We start from the raw sequence: 17,249 nt of genomic DNA, 5'->3' as shown, positions 1-17,249 counted from the left end.
TGAGCCACTGCGCCCGGCCAAATCAACTTTTAAAATATGCTGTTTTACTTTAAAACTCCCTTGGTCAAGACTTCACGAAGATTCTTGAGTTTAAACAAATGCTGGAAATAGGAAGTTAATTCCCAAGGCCATATTTTGCTTATTCTTGACTGGGTATGGTATGAGTGTGTGGATTCTTCTGGGGGAGTACATCAAGCAGTAAGACATGGCATTTCTCACCCTGAAACAAATAGTTTAGTGTCTTCTCAAACTTTGTATTGCTGGCACATGTGTGCTAAAAGAAAAACCTTAGACAAATTAAATTTAACATGGTTTAGTTGAACAAAGAATGATTTGCAAATTGGGCAGCCTCCCAAGCCAGAGTAGGCTCAGAGACTCCAACGCAGCCACCTGGTGGAAAAGTTATGGTAAGAAAAAGGAAAGTGATATACAGAAAACAGAAGTGAAGTGTAGAAACAGCTGGGTTGGTTATATCTTGTCATTTACCTTATTTGAACATGGTTTGAACAGTTGGCCCTCTTCGATTGGCCAAAACTCAATGATTGGCACAGACAAAGGTTACAGTCTGTTTATACCTCCATTTAATTTATAGTTCAACATATAGGGAGAAACCTTTAGGCTAAATTTAAAATATGTAAGGAGGCGGCTTTAGGCTAAACTTGATTTAACATGTGTGTATGGTAGATATCAGAGTATTTTGCAACAATATCCATGTTCTCTTCTTCCTGAGATAGGTCCTTGGGACTAATTCTTACCAATGGGCTGTAGGCAGAAATTATGTATGTCATCTTCAGACTGAGGTGGTTGAGTGGAATGCGATTTATCCATTCTCCCTCTTTTGTCACCTGTTGATAGGATGCAAAGCATTGGTAGAGGAAACCGTGGCACTAGAAGATGACAGAGCAACCAGTTTGAAAGAGCCTGGATCCCTGAATTAATGTATGGAGCAGAGCTCTCTCTGCCTCCTGAGAGATCCATGTTGAATGATGATGAGAGTGAGAAATAAACCTTCATTGTACGAAGCCACTGAAATGGGTTTTTGTTACTGCAGCAAGTATTGCTTGCTGCGACTAATGCCAAGTATAAATCATATTTAAATCTTTGCCATCCTGGGATTCAATTTAATTATTACAAAACTAAATTCATGTCTACTTTAATATTCATGTTTTCTCATAGACGATACCATTTTTTAAATAATAAGAGTGCCAAGCCCTAGAACATAGCTGTAAGGTGAAAATGTATAATATCATAACTTATTACATGACATCTAGGTCAAGAGAATAGAGGAGATGGTGGGGTTTAAAAATAAAAAGTAAATAAGGGTTATAAAAAATGCAATACTGTATAAAAAATTGATCCAATGTATTCAAAAATTAAACACTCTCTCTCTCTTAATTAATACCAAAGCACCACAAGATTCTTTATATACACCAAGGACTAGGCCAGTAGAAAAAACAAACAACTTTAACCTTATAATTCTAGAATGAAGTATCATCTCTAGAGTCCTCAGTAGGGCACTTATAAACAGTTCCTAAAATCTTGTCGGCACAGTCAAGGGCTGTTTCTCCATCTCTTTCTATAAAAAAACTAGATGGCATTCTTTTTTTGTAATTTAGACTCTGTATTAGTCTGTTCTCAGGCTGCTAATAAAGACATACCCAAGACTGGGTAATTTATAAAGGAAAGAAGTTTAATTGACTCACAGTTCCACATGGCTGGGGAGGCGTCACAATCATGGCAGAGGAGGAAGGGGAACCAAGCCACATCTTACATGAAGGCAAGCAAGAGAGCGTGTGGAGGTAAACTGCCCTTCATAAAACCATCAGATTTCGTGAGACTTAGTATCACGAGAATAGCATGGAAAAGGCCCACCCTCCCAATTCAATTACCTCCTATGGGGTCCCTCCCACTACATGTGGGAATTATGGGAGCTACAATTCAAGACGAGATTTGGGTGGAGACACAGCCAAACCATATCACACTTTATTCATTTTGGTTCTTCCCTTGAAGAAACTGAGTCCCATAAGGAAATGGAGGAAAAGAAAACATGGCCAGCAGTGCCAACTCTCACCCCATTCACTTTCCGCCCTCAAGGGTGTGCTGCCCTTTCCTTAGCACCACCCAATCCAGGGCCATCCCCATCGCAGTGGGGGCTCTCCGTGTTCCCTGAGTTCTCAAACCCAAGCGTTTCTTGGGGCAGCAGCGGGGGGCCTGCGCCATGGAACTCCTGGCTCCCATGAGGGCTTCGGGAGCCTGCTGGCTCTTCCGGCTTTGAGCGTCTGCACGAGAAGCCCCCTGCTGGCCACATTCGTGGCCTGGGGACCCCGGGCTAAATAAATTTCATTTCTCTCTTCTCCTTCCTCCTAAGTGTCTCCACTATTTTCCTTTGTTGGCTCTGGACTTGTTCCAAATTCAGCCCTACTAAACGTTCGGGGGGCCTGAGTGTTTCTGGCTTTAAGGGCTGCAGTGGGGCAGGGGGGTTAGAGGGGCCGGGGCTGTGCTGGAAGATGGAGTGTGTTAAGTGATCGTGGACACAGTGGTATTTACAGCCTCACTAACATGCCTTGTCTTGCTTCCTTAGCCTCTGACTGTGAATAAAACAGTTCTCCTATTTTTTTTTTTTTTTCAGACAAATGACAAATAAAGCTGGGTAAAGAAAGTAATCATTTACTTTGTGTCTTGGAACATGACATTTCTTTTCTAACATCTTTCCGAAAGCTGGAGTTCCCTAATGCCCTGCTAAAGAAAATGAGTGACATCTTTCAGAGGGCAAGGAAATTTATGCGCTGTAAAACAATTTCCAGGACGTTAGAGATGAGTAATTTCTCTATCAGTATGTGTACAAAAGAAAAGGGACCCAGGGCGCTGATGTAACTGTATGAAAAATAAATGTGGCAAAGGAATAGTGAAAATACTTGAACTGAAAACAAAGAGAAGTAATCATTTTTTATAGTTTGGCTCTAGTCACTGAACAGTTGATGTAGATGACTAAGTCTAACACATCTGTATTTACATGATCTGGAAGACATAAATTACTAACACGTAGAAAAATTTTGGAGAGGGGAAGTAAACTACAGCTTAAGTATCTGATGAAGTTATCCAGGAAGACTCATTTTTTCTTCTCTGCTGAAGTCTTGATTACATCTAGCATGACTGTGCCATCTAGTGGTTTCACAGTCACTGCCTCGAGTTGGAGGATACAGTTTGCAAAATTGCTTTGAATAGCCCGTGAACTCTTGGGTTGGTGCAAAATTAATTGCTGTTTTTCCCATTAAAACAGCAATTTATTTTGCACAAATTTGGCCCGATAAGAAAGAGATTGAAAGAGTATTTCCACGGCACCCACACGCAGCTAATTCTGAATTACTTAAGCCAATCATGGCATGAAAGGTCATGAACTTCACACAAATGCCTAAATTAAAACCACTGATTTCATCATCTAAAAGCATCTACTCAGTGTCAAAATGTGTACTGTGGCTGTATATCAAAGACACCATCAGAGTCTGTGGGCTTTGTCACTGTCCCCAGATGTTTATCGGCATCTGCAGATAGAGAGCCGCAGGCTTCTCTTTCCTCTGTTTACAAGGTGCTAAGACATAGTGAGAATATCTGTAGCAACTAATAAGGATAGAGAAGAACCTCCAAACTCAATAGCCATCCATCAAACAGCCAAAGGCTGATGTTCTTCACACAATAACGTTAACTTCCCCATATTTCTTGCTCTGAAACATTGGGGATCTTTGATCATTTTAGCTCCAAAGTTGGAGCCCAGGCACACCAGCTTGTGCTGTCTCTTCCTCTACCTGGAATTTCCTGCTCTCTCATCTGCATTCTGGAGGCCACCAGTGCCCACCTAAGGTTGTTCCCAGCTCACAAATGTCCCCAGTTCTGTGCAATTCCCTGCTAAGCCACTCACATTCTCAACTGCGGGTACCTCAATGCCAACCACAGTACAAGAGCCACAAGAAACTCGGGGAAGAAAAATAAGAAAACAACCTCCAGATCTCCAGGGAATAAATAGTGATAGTTTATGTTACAAGTTGTTTTGAATAACTGTACACTTCATGTAGATCTATAAAAACGTGAATGTACAGAGTGGTAAAACAGCTAGGCTAAGAGGGGAGCAAGGTGGGGCCAGAACCCTCTATGACCTTTGGAAATGTTAGAAAAATGGAAATGTGTCATAATTTTTAAAACATAACTCTACTTTTAAAACTAGAGTATTCCGAATCATTGACACGATTAATTGAGATAATTTACATAACATAAAATTCACCATTTAAAAGAGTACAACTGAGTGGTTTTTAGTATATTCACAAAGTTGTGTAACCATCACCTCAAACTGAGTTTAGGACGTTTTCATTCCTCCTAAAATAAACCCATATCCACAGCAATCACTCCCGATGCCCCCTTCCTGCTCCAGCCCTTGGAAATTACCAATGTACTCTCTATCTCTATGGATTTGCCTATTCTGGACATTTTACACAAATGGAATCATACAATGTATGGCCTTGGGTGTCTGGCTTCTTTCACTCGGCATGTTTCCAAAGCTCATCCATCTTGTAGCATCACAGTACTTTCTTTCTTTTTATGGCTGAATGATATTCCGTTGTATGGGTATACCAAACTTGACACATTCATCAGTTGATGGACATGTGTTTATTCTACTTTTACTGTTATGAATAATCCTACTATGAACATTCTTACGCAAGTTTTTGCACATGATTTTTTTCAGTTTTTGAACATGAATATATACTCTTGGGTATATATATCTAGGAGTGGAATTTCTGGTTTACATGGTAATTCCATGATAAGAATTCTATGTGACAATTCTTTAATTCTGAAAAACTGTCCAGTTGTTTTCAGCAGCATCTGTACCATTTTACATTCCCACCAGCAATGCATGAGGGCTCTAATTTCTCTATATTCTTGCCAACGCTTGTTTATTTTCTGTATTTTAAAAATATATTACTATTATAGCCATCTTAGTAGATATAAAGTGGTCAATGGTTTTATTTTAAAGAGCAAATATTAATGCAAATACAGACTAGAAAACAAATCAATGCTCTTTGGAGCTCGAAAAGATCTCATCATAATAAAGTCAATTACATACTTCTACCTCACTTAGCACAGAGGAGAATAATTACACAGCCTGTTCAGATACAGACTTTGCTACTAGGGCGTTTGTAGGATGAGAGAGTGAGTCAGAACTGTCTTCTTTCATCCCACTGATGCAAGAAGGTTCTCTGCAATTTATCTGACAGTTAATCATTTCATTCACTTCATCCAGTGGCAGGAAACTCTTTTCTTACCATTTTATTTACAATGTCTAGAATGACATTCTTGACATTTTCAGTTTGTCATCTTATAACTTCCTGTAAATTTTAAAACTGAGTGACAAATTTTAAAGTATACCAAGCCACCTACCATGTCCTCGGCCTCAATACTTCTTTCCATGAAGCCACCTTCACATATTAACCTTTTCTATAAAGTCATAGTTTCCATTCCTATACCATCTCTGATACTTTTCTCTAGATATTACAATGTGTCAATATCCTTCTAAGCAGCTATCCCTCAAATATGAACAAAATGTGCTCTGGCCAGTGGGGAATGCCACCAGACCTTTATTGGTTGTAGTACTGTGTTTCTCTTAATAATACAGTGCAAGTCTGCAGGACATTTGGCAACTATGTAAGATAGCTCAAATAGTGCTTCCTCCAAATCTGCTAAAATCCTCAAGACTTTTTCGAACGACCTGCTGTTACCCTGCTGCTCTTGGGTAGTTGGTTTTTGAAGTGTATATTTCTCCATATTAAATCTCATTTTAAAAATTTTAGTCTATAATTCCAGCTTGTTATAATCTTTTGGATTCACCCCACCATGCCAGCTTTATGTCAGTTATGAATTAGAAAGATATTTTTATTGATGTTTGACCAATTCTTTATTATGAACCATGCAGAAAGCCTCCTCTCCAGATGAGCATCTATTCTCGGATGCAGCATCATCCAGCAGCAATGACAGAATAACTGTTCACTTGTCTGCCTCACTATTAGATTGAAATCTCACTGTCCGTGTTAAATACTAGTCACTTAATAAATATTCGTTTAATTGAATTGAATAATTTCCCTTTCAAATGTCAGCCTAGAGCTTTGTTGATGTCCCTTGATAAAAATCCCACTCTTTAGCTATCTTAAGCCATGGAAACAAAACAAAACAAAACAAAACAAAAAACACCATTCAATGACACTTTCTGTACAGCTAACAATTCACTTCCTAATATATCCTCCATCTTTCAAGTTCTCAAAAAAAAATCGCTTACATTTTTTCAGGCTTTTTTATGCGCCAGGATTTATGCTAAGCATTTTATGTAAATTAACTCATTTCATCCTTACATCAAACCTATAAGTTCCATTTTTATTTTAATTCTAGGTATGACAAAACTGGGGCACAGGGAATTTAAGTAAATCATCCAGGGTCACATGGTTAATTGCTTAGTAGGTCAGAATCTGAACCCAAGTCAGTTCCAAGCCAGAGTTAGAAAGCCTTTTATGAAGTTGTGACCATCCCCTTGAAAAGGAGAAAAACTCCTATTTGTGATATCCTACGGACAGCATCCATTTTCTTAGCTACGTTCCAAAGATTTCTGCCAGTAACTGATGCCTTTCATTTAAAAGTGACCCACAGGGGAGTGGTTGCCTCAGGAAGAGGAGGGAATGAATTGAAACTGAGGTAGGAGGTAAGACTTTACTCCAAACTGGATTGAAGACTGGCTGAAACAGGGAGGAGGTGAAAACACCTCTCCATAAGACATGTATTACTCAGGGTTATCTAGAGGGACAGAACTAACAGAATATATATATAGGAGCTTATTAAGTATTAACTCACATGATCTGTCTAGAGACAGAACTAATGGAATATATATATAGAGGGAGAGAGAGTGAGAGGAGTTTATTAAGTATTAACTCACAAGATCACAAGGTCCCACAATAGGCTGCCTACAGGCTGAGGGGCAAGGAGAGCCAATCCAAGTTCCAAAACTGAAGAACTTGGAATCCAGTGTTTGAGGTGAGGAAGGATCCAGCATGGGAGAAAGATGTAGGCTGGGAGGCTAGGCCAGTCTCTCTTTTCACATGTTTCTGTCTGCTTATGTTCTAGCCATGCTAGCTGCTGATGAGGCTGTGCCTACCCAGATTGAGGGTGGGTCTGCCTTTCCCAGCTCACTGACTCAAGTGTTAATCTCCTTTGGGAACACCCTCACAGACACACCTAGGATCCATACTTTGTATCCTTCAATCCAATCAAGTTGATGCTCAGTATTAACCATCACACATGTCCACCAGTGCCATGTCAATTTATCATTGCTATGGCAACACCTGGAAGTTACCACTCCCTTCCATGGCAATGACCAGAAATTTACCACCCTTTTTCTAGAAATGTTGAATAACCTGCCCCTTAATTTGTATGTAATGAAAAGCAGGTATAAATATGACTGCAGAACTGCCCCTGCTACTCTGGGCACCCTGCCAATGGGGTGACTCTGCTCTGCAAGGAGCAGTCCCTCTGCTGCTGCTGTGCATGACCACTTCAATAGAAGTTGCTAACACCGCTGGCTCATCTTTAAAGTTTTTCCTGGGCAAAGCCAAGAACCCTCTCAGGCTAAGCCCCAATTTGGGGGCTCACTTGCCGTGCATCAAAACCAAGAAGAAACTAATGAGGTATTACCCATTCACATGTAATGCCTTGTCACTTTTATTTTTAAAAGAATGCAAAATTACAAAATGTAAATATGCATTTATTCCAAGTGCTGGATTCCTATGTGTTGTTATGTTCTAGATACTTGCCTTCATTTTTCCAGTTACTGAAATCATATTTTTAAAAGCAAATCTGCAGATGTGTGGACATTTTGATGCATGTGAAATTGCTGATGTGGCTGCCCTTTTACCATAGCTAAAGGAGGTAGGTCTACGGATTTTTACATTTTATCACAACAAATTTAACATATGTCATCAAAATGCAATTGAAATCCCTTTAGAATGGTTATAATCTTCATAGTTTCTTCTAGAAGATCAATTTACCTTACAACATGAGGGAGAAAACACCCAGAACCCCTTCAGGTCCACTGATTCCCCTCAGTAGCTCCAACAATTAGTTTCTATTTAAAGAGCAAGGCCAGGGCATTAGGGAATGGCCTAATGATAAGATCTTAGTGTATGCAAATTTACTGCACGTGGTGGCAGCAGGAGGAAATTAAACAATTGTTGACAGTGATTATTTCTAAGATACAAGATCATTACGGCTTTTTTTCATATATTTTTCATACGTGATCCAAATTTTCCACAGGAAAAGAAATTATTTTAATATATCCTCCTTTATCTTTCAATGTTTTAATTCACTTTGAAGTTTATCACTGAATGCATTAACAGCCTTAAACACTATTCAATTGGCAAGTACCCTTGAAAGTTTACTGTCCCCTGATTGCAGTGAGTGCATCTTGGCTTCTGTTTTTCTGTCTGTTGCCTACCTAGTACACAGTCAGCTTTTACATCTTTCTTTACTTTATTTACTTTTTAGAAAGGGAGTCTTACTAATATTGCTGAGGCTGGGCTTGAAATGGACTCAGGTGATCCTCCCATCTCAGTCTCAGGAGTAGCTGGGGTTACAGGTGTGAGCCATCATCCACCTGGGCTCCCATCTTTCTTAATGTTGTTTCTTCCTGCTTTTTTCTTCTTCTTTCACCTTCTAAATTCCTGTTTCTATGTACTATATGCTGGGAAATTAAAATAAGTGTGCTTTTTAGAATTGATGGTAAAATAGAGTAAACTAACTCTGAGCAAATGTTTGAAGAATGTTTTGTTGTGGAGGATTGTTCTGCATCTTTAAGATGCGGATTGTGACAGTTATTATAAGGATATTAGAGGGAAAAATTAGGTGGCAGTTCAGAGCATCTGAACCAGAGGGCTGAGGTTTCTACAGATCCAAATATCTGTCAAGTGAGTCATTCTGCTATTGATCTAAACTCTGCACACTATTTGTTTTACCCTTAGAGAGCCTATGAACAAACTATGTCCTGCTGCTGAAACTAGTCCCTTGAAAATCAAAACTAAGACATGTGAGCCGTCGTGAAAAAAAAAAGATTTTTTTTCCATTTCTATACTTTATTACATGATGAAAGTCAATCTTCAGATCTTTTCAGTCCAACAATTTATTTTTAGAGCAAGTTCACAGAACAATTTGCGTCCCATGGTTAAGTCACTTGGATTCAACTTTACAGACTGATTTTTGAAGAGTGCTCTGTGTTACAAAGTACAACTAATATATTATAACTGTAGTTGTTGGGTTCTTAAGATAAATGTTATATGATTGCTTCTATTAATATTGTCTCCCAAGAAGCCAGTGATCAGATCTATTTTGTTTTGAGACTGAAGATCATTGGGAAAAGCTTTCGCTCCCTTTTTTTTTTTTTTTTTTTTTGTATTTTCAGAGATTATTGTTTCAATTCCATTTTTAGAGTGGCTATTTATTTCCCTTGCTGTCCATTGAATTAGAGAGAGTTAACACTGACTCCATTTTATAGAAACATACTTTGGGTTTGGGTTATTTTTTAAGAATAAGAATAGAATATTCTTGAATTGAATACTTGAATTGAATCTCCAGTATTTCTGTTCCTACTGTGACTATCACATCTAATATGTAAATGGTGCTTTACAGCTTCAAAATATACCTGATCTTATCTGGTTCTTAAATGAACAAAGCAGGCATGGCTGATGTTACCCAAAGAGGAGGAACACGAAGGTTTTCTTCTGACTCCTGTACAGGAGGCTTCCGACCACTCTGAGTGACTGACAGTATTAGTCTTTGAGATGGCTGGTTTTTCTCTCATTAAAGAACCTTGGCCAATGTTGACCTAGCAGTTTTTATCTGTATTTGCTTCCTAAGTTTTAGGTTTGATAAAGAAGTCTCACTTCAACGCTACATTTTATGAATTAATGATTCCAAATGAGAAATAGTGAGTAAGGGGGTATTACTCTAGAAATAGTGTTTACTATACTCTTCACTGTTCACTATATAAACACATAATTTACTATATAGAAGAAAGCCAGTGAGCTGTCAGAATCTCTCCTTTCTAAACTTGACTTTGAAAATATAGGTCTGAAAATTGGCTAAATATTCCAGATTTCTTTTGTGATCAATCACTGAAATATGGTTTATAAAAGCAAAATGGCATTTTTAAATCATATCTACTTGTATGTAGGACTTGGAGAAGTTTTAATACCTCAACATAATTTATCATTTTGAAGTGAGTCATTTTTCTCCATGGCTATGATCTATGGCTTCTTCTATGTCTGGAATGCCACATGTCATATTAAAATTAAGACTGCAGCTTCAAGTGATGAAGAACAAACACTGGAATATTCTTTAGAAAAGCCTTTCCACACTCAGGCTATTTTCACGTGAACCTATGTTTGGACAACTTAATTAAATGTGATCCTCTTAAATTAAGGTTTATATGTTTACACATAAGAGTGCCGGAAAAAGGGAAATAGCTTATTAGAACTTGCCGTCCTTATTGTCTTTAACTCTCCTGCTTTTTGTTTTTTAAACAAGTTTTAATAGGGACACCTGCCTTAAGTCTTTATTGAAAGTTGACATATTTTTGAAAACAAGAGAGATCCATGCAATTAACAAATACTCATAGTACATCAAGGATGGACTTGGCCACTGAAATGCATGTTTAGATATGAATGAAGTCTTAAAGAATTAAAGCTACCATCCATTAGCTTTGATTTTAATGTCCTGTATTAGTTTTAATTAGTGGACATCCTGTCTCTTTTAAGCTATATTTTCTCTCCAGCTCCTCCCCCACAATTTCCCGCTTCTAAGGTCACTGCCAGAGTTCACGCTGGCTCTGGTTGAGTTTCTGCCTCTAAGCTAGGAAACTCTGAGTTTTGCTTTCAACATGGAAAAAAAAAATCATGCATGGATGAAAACTGGCATAAGTTAGATCACTTAATTCCCTTATTCTTTAATTAAGGGAATTGCAGAAGTGTTCATTTAATTACATTTAAACACCTAACTGAAAATCAGAAGTCCCTTAACTTCTAGGTTCACAAAGAGTCTGTGATTAAAGTTTCACAAAGCCCCATTTCAATTTTATGAACTGAATCTTTGCTTGATGCTTTGGGGGTCTCGTATATTTCATAGAACCATTTGTTGTTTCGATGGTTAATATGTGTTGTTATGGGATCCCTAGCCCAATTTTCATTCTTTCAGAAATTAATAGTATAACTTTGAAAAATAAAGAAGAGACCACACAGGAACCAGGGAAAAAGCTACTTGAGAAACCAATTTGTAGTGTCATGGGCTTTGGAGGAGCTGGCCCAACCTGCCAACCAAATGATTGGGCCAATGCACTCAAACCCCATCAAGCTCCCCTGGCCTGGTGCTGGGTGGCCATGTCACAGCTGGTGGTGGCAGGGCCCTGATTCTGCAGGTGCAGCACATTAACCCTGATTGGTGCTGGGGCAGCAGCTGAGACTGGCAGTCTTTGAAATGACATTTTGAGACAAAAGTAGGGGGCTTATTTTGTCTTTCCTACTTCCTGCTTCTAGTTTAATTGAGTCCTTGCCAGATGACACTTGGCAGGATGTCAAGCCAGCACCTGACTCTTACTGGTAGAAATACTGTGTGTTTGATTAAAAGCTAAAAATTGATGATATTTGATCCCTAAGTCCAAATACTGCCCCATGGAGGCATGCCAAAGCAGGTTTTCTATTCTGAGGAGCCTGGAAGACAGCGGAGTACACAGGATCATTTAGGAATCTTTTCAAAGTCACAGCCCTCATATGTTTGCCAGGTGCTGTTCTAAGATCCCCAAATGTATTAACTTCATAATCCTTACACTGACCCCATGAAGTAGGGACTACTGTGATCACTTCCCCCTTTCTACAAGTGAGATGTATATCTCACTTGTAGATGTAGATCTTCAACAGAGGTGTTGAAACACTTGCCCGAGATCACCAGTTAGGAGTAGGGCCAAGTTGTCTGGCTCCAGGGCCCATGCTCCTACTCACTAGCCACTGTGTCCCAATGTCCCACCGCACCTCCAGTGAGATGGGTTCATTTGTCTGCAGTTCACATGGGTGCTTTGAAATCAGGGAAAAAAAGGCATCGTTCCTCATTGCTGTCAGGGCTACAAGGGCACAATCTTTTTTACTTCTTTATTTTAAATGTGCTACTCTCTTTTCTAGAGATACTGGTGAGCTCTAGAAAATGTTCCTTTCTCTTAAAAAAAAAAAGTTTTCTTAAAACAAAAATAGAGAAAGAAAGAAGGAGGAAGGCAGAAAGAAGGGAAAGAAGGAAAGGAGGGAGTGGGGTTAATTCAGTCAATGGGAAGCATTGGTGGGAGGAAGAGAAAGCTCAGGGTAGGCCTCCTCCGCCTCTCAGCCTCAGGCGGCGTCATTGGCTGTGGCCGCATTGCCTACCTGGCAAGCTCTGTATGGTTCCAGATTCCTCCAGGTGCTCCCATCCCTCTAGCCCCTCTAGCTCTGGGTAGGAGGGTCAGGGCTAATCACTCTTGCCTCGCTGTCCCCCCAGTGCAATCAAATCCTTGTTTTAAATTCCCTTTCTGGAAATAATTAGGATGGTATCTCTCTACCTGACTGGATCTTGTCTGAGCGGCCCTGTAATCTCTTAGAGTACAGCAGCATGGGGTGAATTTATTCCTTCCAAGAGCAGAAGACGGGCTTAGAAATAGCCTTTCAATTCCTTTTCCAGTCCAGAATTTCACAAAATGTTTAGTCAGCTCAATGCTACCAGTCTGTGACCAAAACTATATTATGAATGCAGGGCGCCAAAGAGTAAAGAGGTCATACTAAGCGTAACCCCTTCCTGCTGCCCCTGCTCCTCACATACCCCCCAACACTCCCCGTAATTACGTGGGTTGTGTTGTAACTGGTTCATCTAGCTACTAAATCAGAGAGACCCAGGCACTCTTTTTCCCCAAGAGTTCTTCAGCAGAAAATGCAGAAAAGCTTTTGTAGTCTTGCAGCCATCCAGTGGTGTCATTCAAATTGCAAGGATTCTCTGCAATGACAACCTTACCAGCCGATACCTACCATGGCCCCAAGGAGCCCCAGGACACAGAGTTGGGGTAGACTGGTCTCTGCTCTCTGAGAGCTGAGAGTCTAGCAGAAGGCTTGGCCCCAGGAGGAGGGTGGCCAGCCTCATAGGAAGGGAGCACGGGATGCTCAGAGGAAAGAGATGAGCCCAGCCTTCCTCTTTACCTACTGAAGTCTGATGGGAGAATCCAGGGAGGCTTTGACAAAGTGACATAAGGCTTGGCCTTCAAGGATGGGGATGTAAATCTGGGAGAAGGACATGGAAGGGGATTCTTGATCTCAGCAAGAAGGGCAAGCCGGGGGCCCAAAGGGCACAACAGAAGGTTCAAGCTGATTCAGTGGAACCCCCTGGTGGGAAGCAGACACTCAGAGTGATGGTCAGGCTCCCTGAAGCTAGATTCATGGGCTTGTTCTATTTTATATTCCTTCTGCACACATGCTCCATATAGCTTCTCCTCTATCTCTCTCCAGGTATCCCAGCTGGCTGAGCTGATCCTCAGGAGATGAGGAGGCACAATCACAGCTCACGTCCTCAGCTTCTCTCTGCCTCCTGCCCGCCCACTCTCTCCCTCTTCGCCTTTTTCCAGTTGCCCTTCCTCAACCCCACTTTGAGGGTTTTCTTTTCCATCCTTCTGGTGACCCTGCTGTTTGCTTGCTAGCTAAGTGATTTATACATTCCAGGCTGGATCCAAGACAGTGTGGGATGAAAACCAAATGCAAACTGGCTAGAAGGAAGGGCCGGAATAAACACAAACTGAAGACCCCAAAGAAACAGTGTCCAAGCTTGTGCATGCATCTGCGCTGTCCCCATGGGGCCTTCCAACTCTGCTCAAAGCAATCTCCAGGGCTGTCCTCCAAGGACAATGGGGGAGTTGGAGAGAAGATCTCTTTGTGCTTCCTTCTTTGCTTTTTAAATTTAAGGTGGACGTAACCTCAGGGCTTTGTATAGAAAACCTCTGAGGGTCAGTTGAGTGACCCACTTACCCTGCCATTCCCCACCCTGCTGGGGGTGCTCCTGCTACTTCAACTCCATCACCACAGATGCTCAATTCCTGCACTCTGGGGTTCAGATCTGCATCTGCTGAAGAATCTTCCAGAACTGCAACTCCCATCTGCACTGGGAGCATGTCTGGCACACAACAGCTCAGGCACTGTGGGAAGGGCCCTGGTTATTCAGTGTGAAATTGTGTAAGACTTTCTCTTGGAGACAGGACCTTTGCAATCACAGCTTGGGGAACTGGCTTTACAATAACCACTTCCTCTTAGGGAGTCAGCAGCCTGGGCTCAAATCCTGCTTGGTCACCAAGAGAGTTTTGTGACCCTAGACAAGTCACAGCACCCCTCTCAGCCTACATTTCTTCATCCATTCAACAAATATTCACATAGCAGCTACTGGCACCAGGAATAGAGAGGGGAGCATGATTGATAAGCTATCTTAGAATTTACAATTGCATTATGGAAGCCACTCAGTAAATGAATTTTAAAATCACAGGGTGGGGAAAACCTTTGAAGAACAATTTGGCAAGCTCTAGAAAAGCTGAAATTTGATTGCTCTTTGACCCAGTAAGTCTACTCTTAGGTATATATCCTGGAGAAATTCTTAAACATTCCCACAGGACAAAGAATGAATGTAAAAGAATTTAAATGACAACTCATAAGAAAATGAAAAATGCGCAATATGTTCATTCAATGGTGTAGAGCAGTGAAAATGAATGACCTAGAGCTGCACATATCACCATGGACTATCTCACAAGTATAACTTCAAAATGTTGCAGAAAAATATGTAAAGTATAATGCCATCTATGCAGAGTTAAAATTGACAAATATTAGATACTATTTAGTAGCAAGAGTATTTTTTATATGCGTGGGCATTAATAAGACCAAATTAGATTAGTGCTTTCTTCTGTGGAGGGAGGAAGGAGGATGGAATTGGGGAGTAATACATAGGGGATATCAACTGTATTGATAATGTTTTGTATCTTGACCCAAGATGTGGTACAAAGTTTTTATTATAATATTCTTAGGATTTTGTGTATATATTTTAAATGTTGCCCTATAAAAATTTAAAATTTATTAAATAATGATAAGTGCTCTGAAGAAAATAAAAATCTGAAGTGATTGAGAGTGACTGGGGTTTGGTTGGGTGTTCTGAAGATTGGGTGGTCAAGGAAAGCTTCTCAGCAGAGGTACTGGGTTGAGCTGAATCATGACTGACATGAAGGGAGCAGCCATGACAGTATCTAGGGGAGGAGCATTGCAGGTGGAGAGAACATCTAATGCCAAGGGTCATGAATTGTAAAGGACCTAAGATTTTACCCTCCTTGCAAAATAGCAAGGTAGTCTGACTTAGTAGTGTGGATGCTGACAGAAGACACGAGACTACTGGGTCAGAGCAAGATATTTTATTATTCACAGCAGCAGGCAGCACGCTCTTCCTTTCACACTGCTTCTCCTTGCTCCCCTCCCATGGTCAATGTTCAGAGATAAAGTCAGTATAACTTGCTCATGGATTTGGATGTGCAGAATAAGAGAATCACAGAAATTTAAGATGATGATACAGTTTGGCCGTGTCCTCACAAAAATCTCATCTTGAATTGTAGTTCCCATAATCCCCACATGGCATGGGAGAGAACTGATGGGGATAATTGAATCATGGGGCAGTTTCCCCATGTTATTCTCATGAGAGTGAGTGAGTTCTCATGAGATCTGATGACTTTATAAGGGGTTTCCCCATTTACTCAGCTGTCATTCTTCTGCTTCCTGTCGCCATGTGAAGAAGGACATGTTTGCTTTTCTTTCTGCCATGATTGTAAGTTTTCTGAGGCCTCCCCAGCCATGCTGAACTGTGAATCAATTAAACCTCTTTCCTTTATAAATTACCCAGTCTCAGGTATTCTTTATTAGCAGTGTGAGAATGGACTAATACAGATGATTTCTAGATTTGAGGCTCTACCCCAAAAAGTATGAATTGAGGGGCCAAGTAAGGGGTGGAAAGGACTCAAAAGTAGTACTCTGAGTATGAAAAGGTTGTGGTGCCTACTGATATCTAAGTGGAGGGACAGAGAAAGCAGCTGGGCATAAGAGTTTGGAGCTTCAGGGCAAGGTCAAGGCTGGAGGTTTAGACCAGAGAGGCCCTAGCAGATGGAAGGTGCTAACAGCCCTGGGACTGATGAGCTCACTTGAGAACAGTTGCCATGCTTACCATACTCACCTGGTAAGCAGAATCACCTGGAACACACGTTAAAAACACAGGTTTCCATGTCCTTTTCAGATCTTGCATTCTAAAATTTTATGACTAGATAGAGATATATTTCTGTACACATTCAATATGTACTGAGTATTTATTGAGCACCTATTATGTTTCAAGCACTGTGCTTGTTGTGATTGGTGAAATTATAACAGCATCCTGTGGTTATGAAGAAAGGTCAAGAGAACCACTGAGACTTTGGCACTGACTTCATTGAACCAATAGACCAGCATCTAATATCTACCTCCAGACTTCTCACTAGTAGGGAAAAATAATCCCTTATTTGTTTAGGTTATAGTGAGGTTTTTTTGTTTGTATTAGTTTCTGTCAAAAGCATTCTGACCTGATATACACATTTTATTATTCTATGTATAAAACTAGTAAACAAATAAAATAAAACAAATCTCTTTGGGGAAGGGAGCCTTTAATTCATGTTTGATTAACTCAAGCTGAATAAGCCAAACTCCCTTAAACCATCAGTCTCAGTTACAGGCTCTGTTTATTAAAATCTCTTAAACATTCTAAACTTCTTGTATAATTTATCATATTTGATTTTCTATTTTAGCACTTCAAATCATTGATATGACAAGATTATAGCCAATTAAGACAAAATATTCTCATATATTTAAGCATCTCTTGTAAATCTAATACATTACACTTATAAACATAGTAAATCTAGTCTAATACTGTAATGAGCTAAGTTAAATATTCCTATACCTTTCAACTTCAAATCAATTTCATATTTCAAATTGGAATCATGAGCTTTTTAAATATTCAAATCACTTAAGGAGCATACACAAGATTGTTCCTAAACTTAACATGAAAGTATCAATATTATGGATTTGAATTATTGCATTATTTCCATAATGAGTTCCACACATTCT

The sequence above is a fragment of the Rhinopithecus bieti genome, unplaced genomic scaffold (genome assembly GCF_001698545.2).
Source record: "Rhinopithecus bieti isolate Rb0 unplaced genomic scaffold, ASM169854v2 scaffold_16097, whole genome shotgun sequence".
NCBI classification, from domain to species: domain Eukaryota; kingdom Metazoa; phylum Chordata; class Mammalia; order Primates; family Cercopithecidae; genus Rhinopithecus; species Rhinopithecus bieti.
This window is presented reverse-complemented; position numbering follows the sequence as displayed.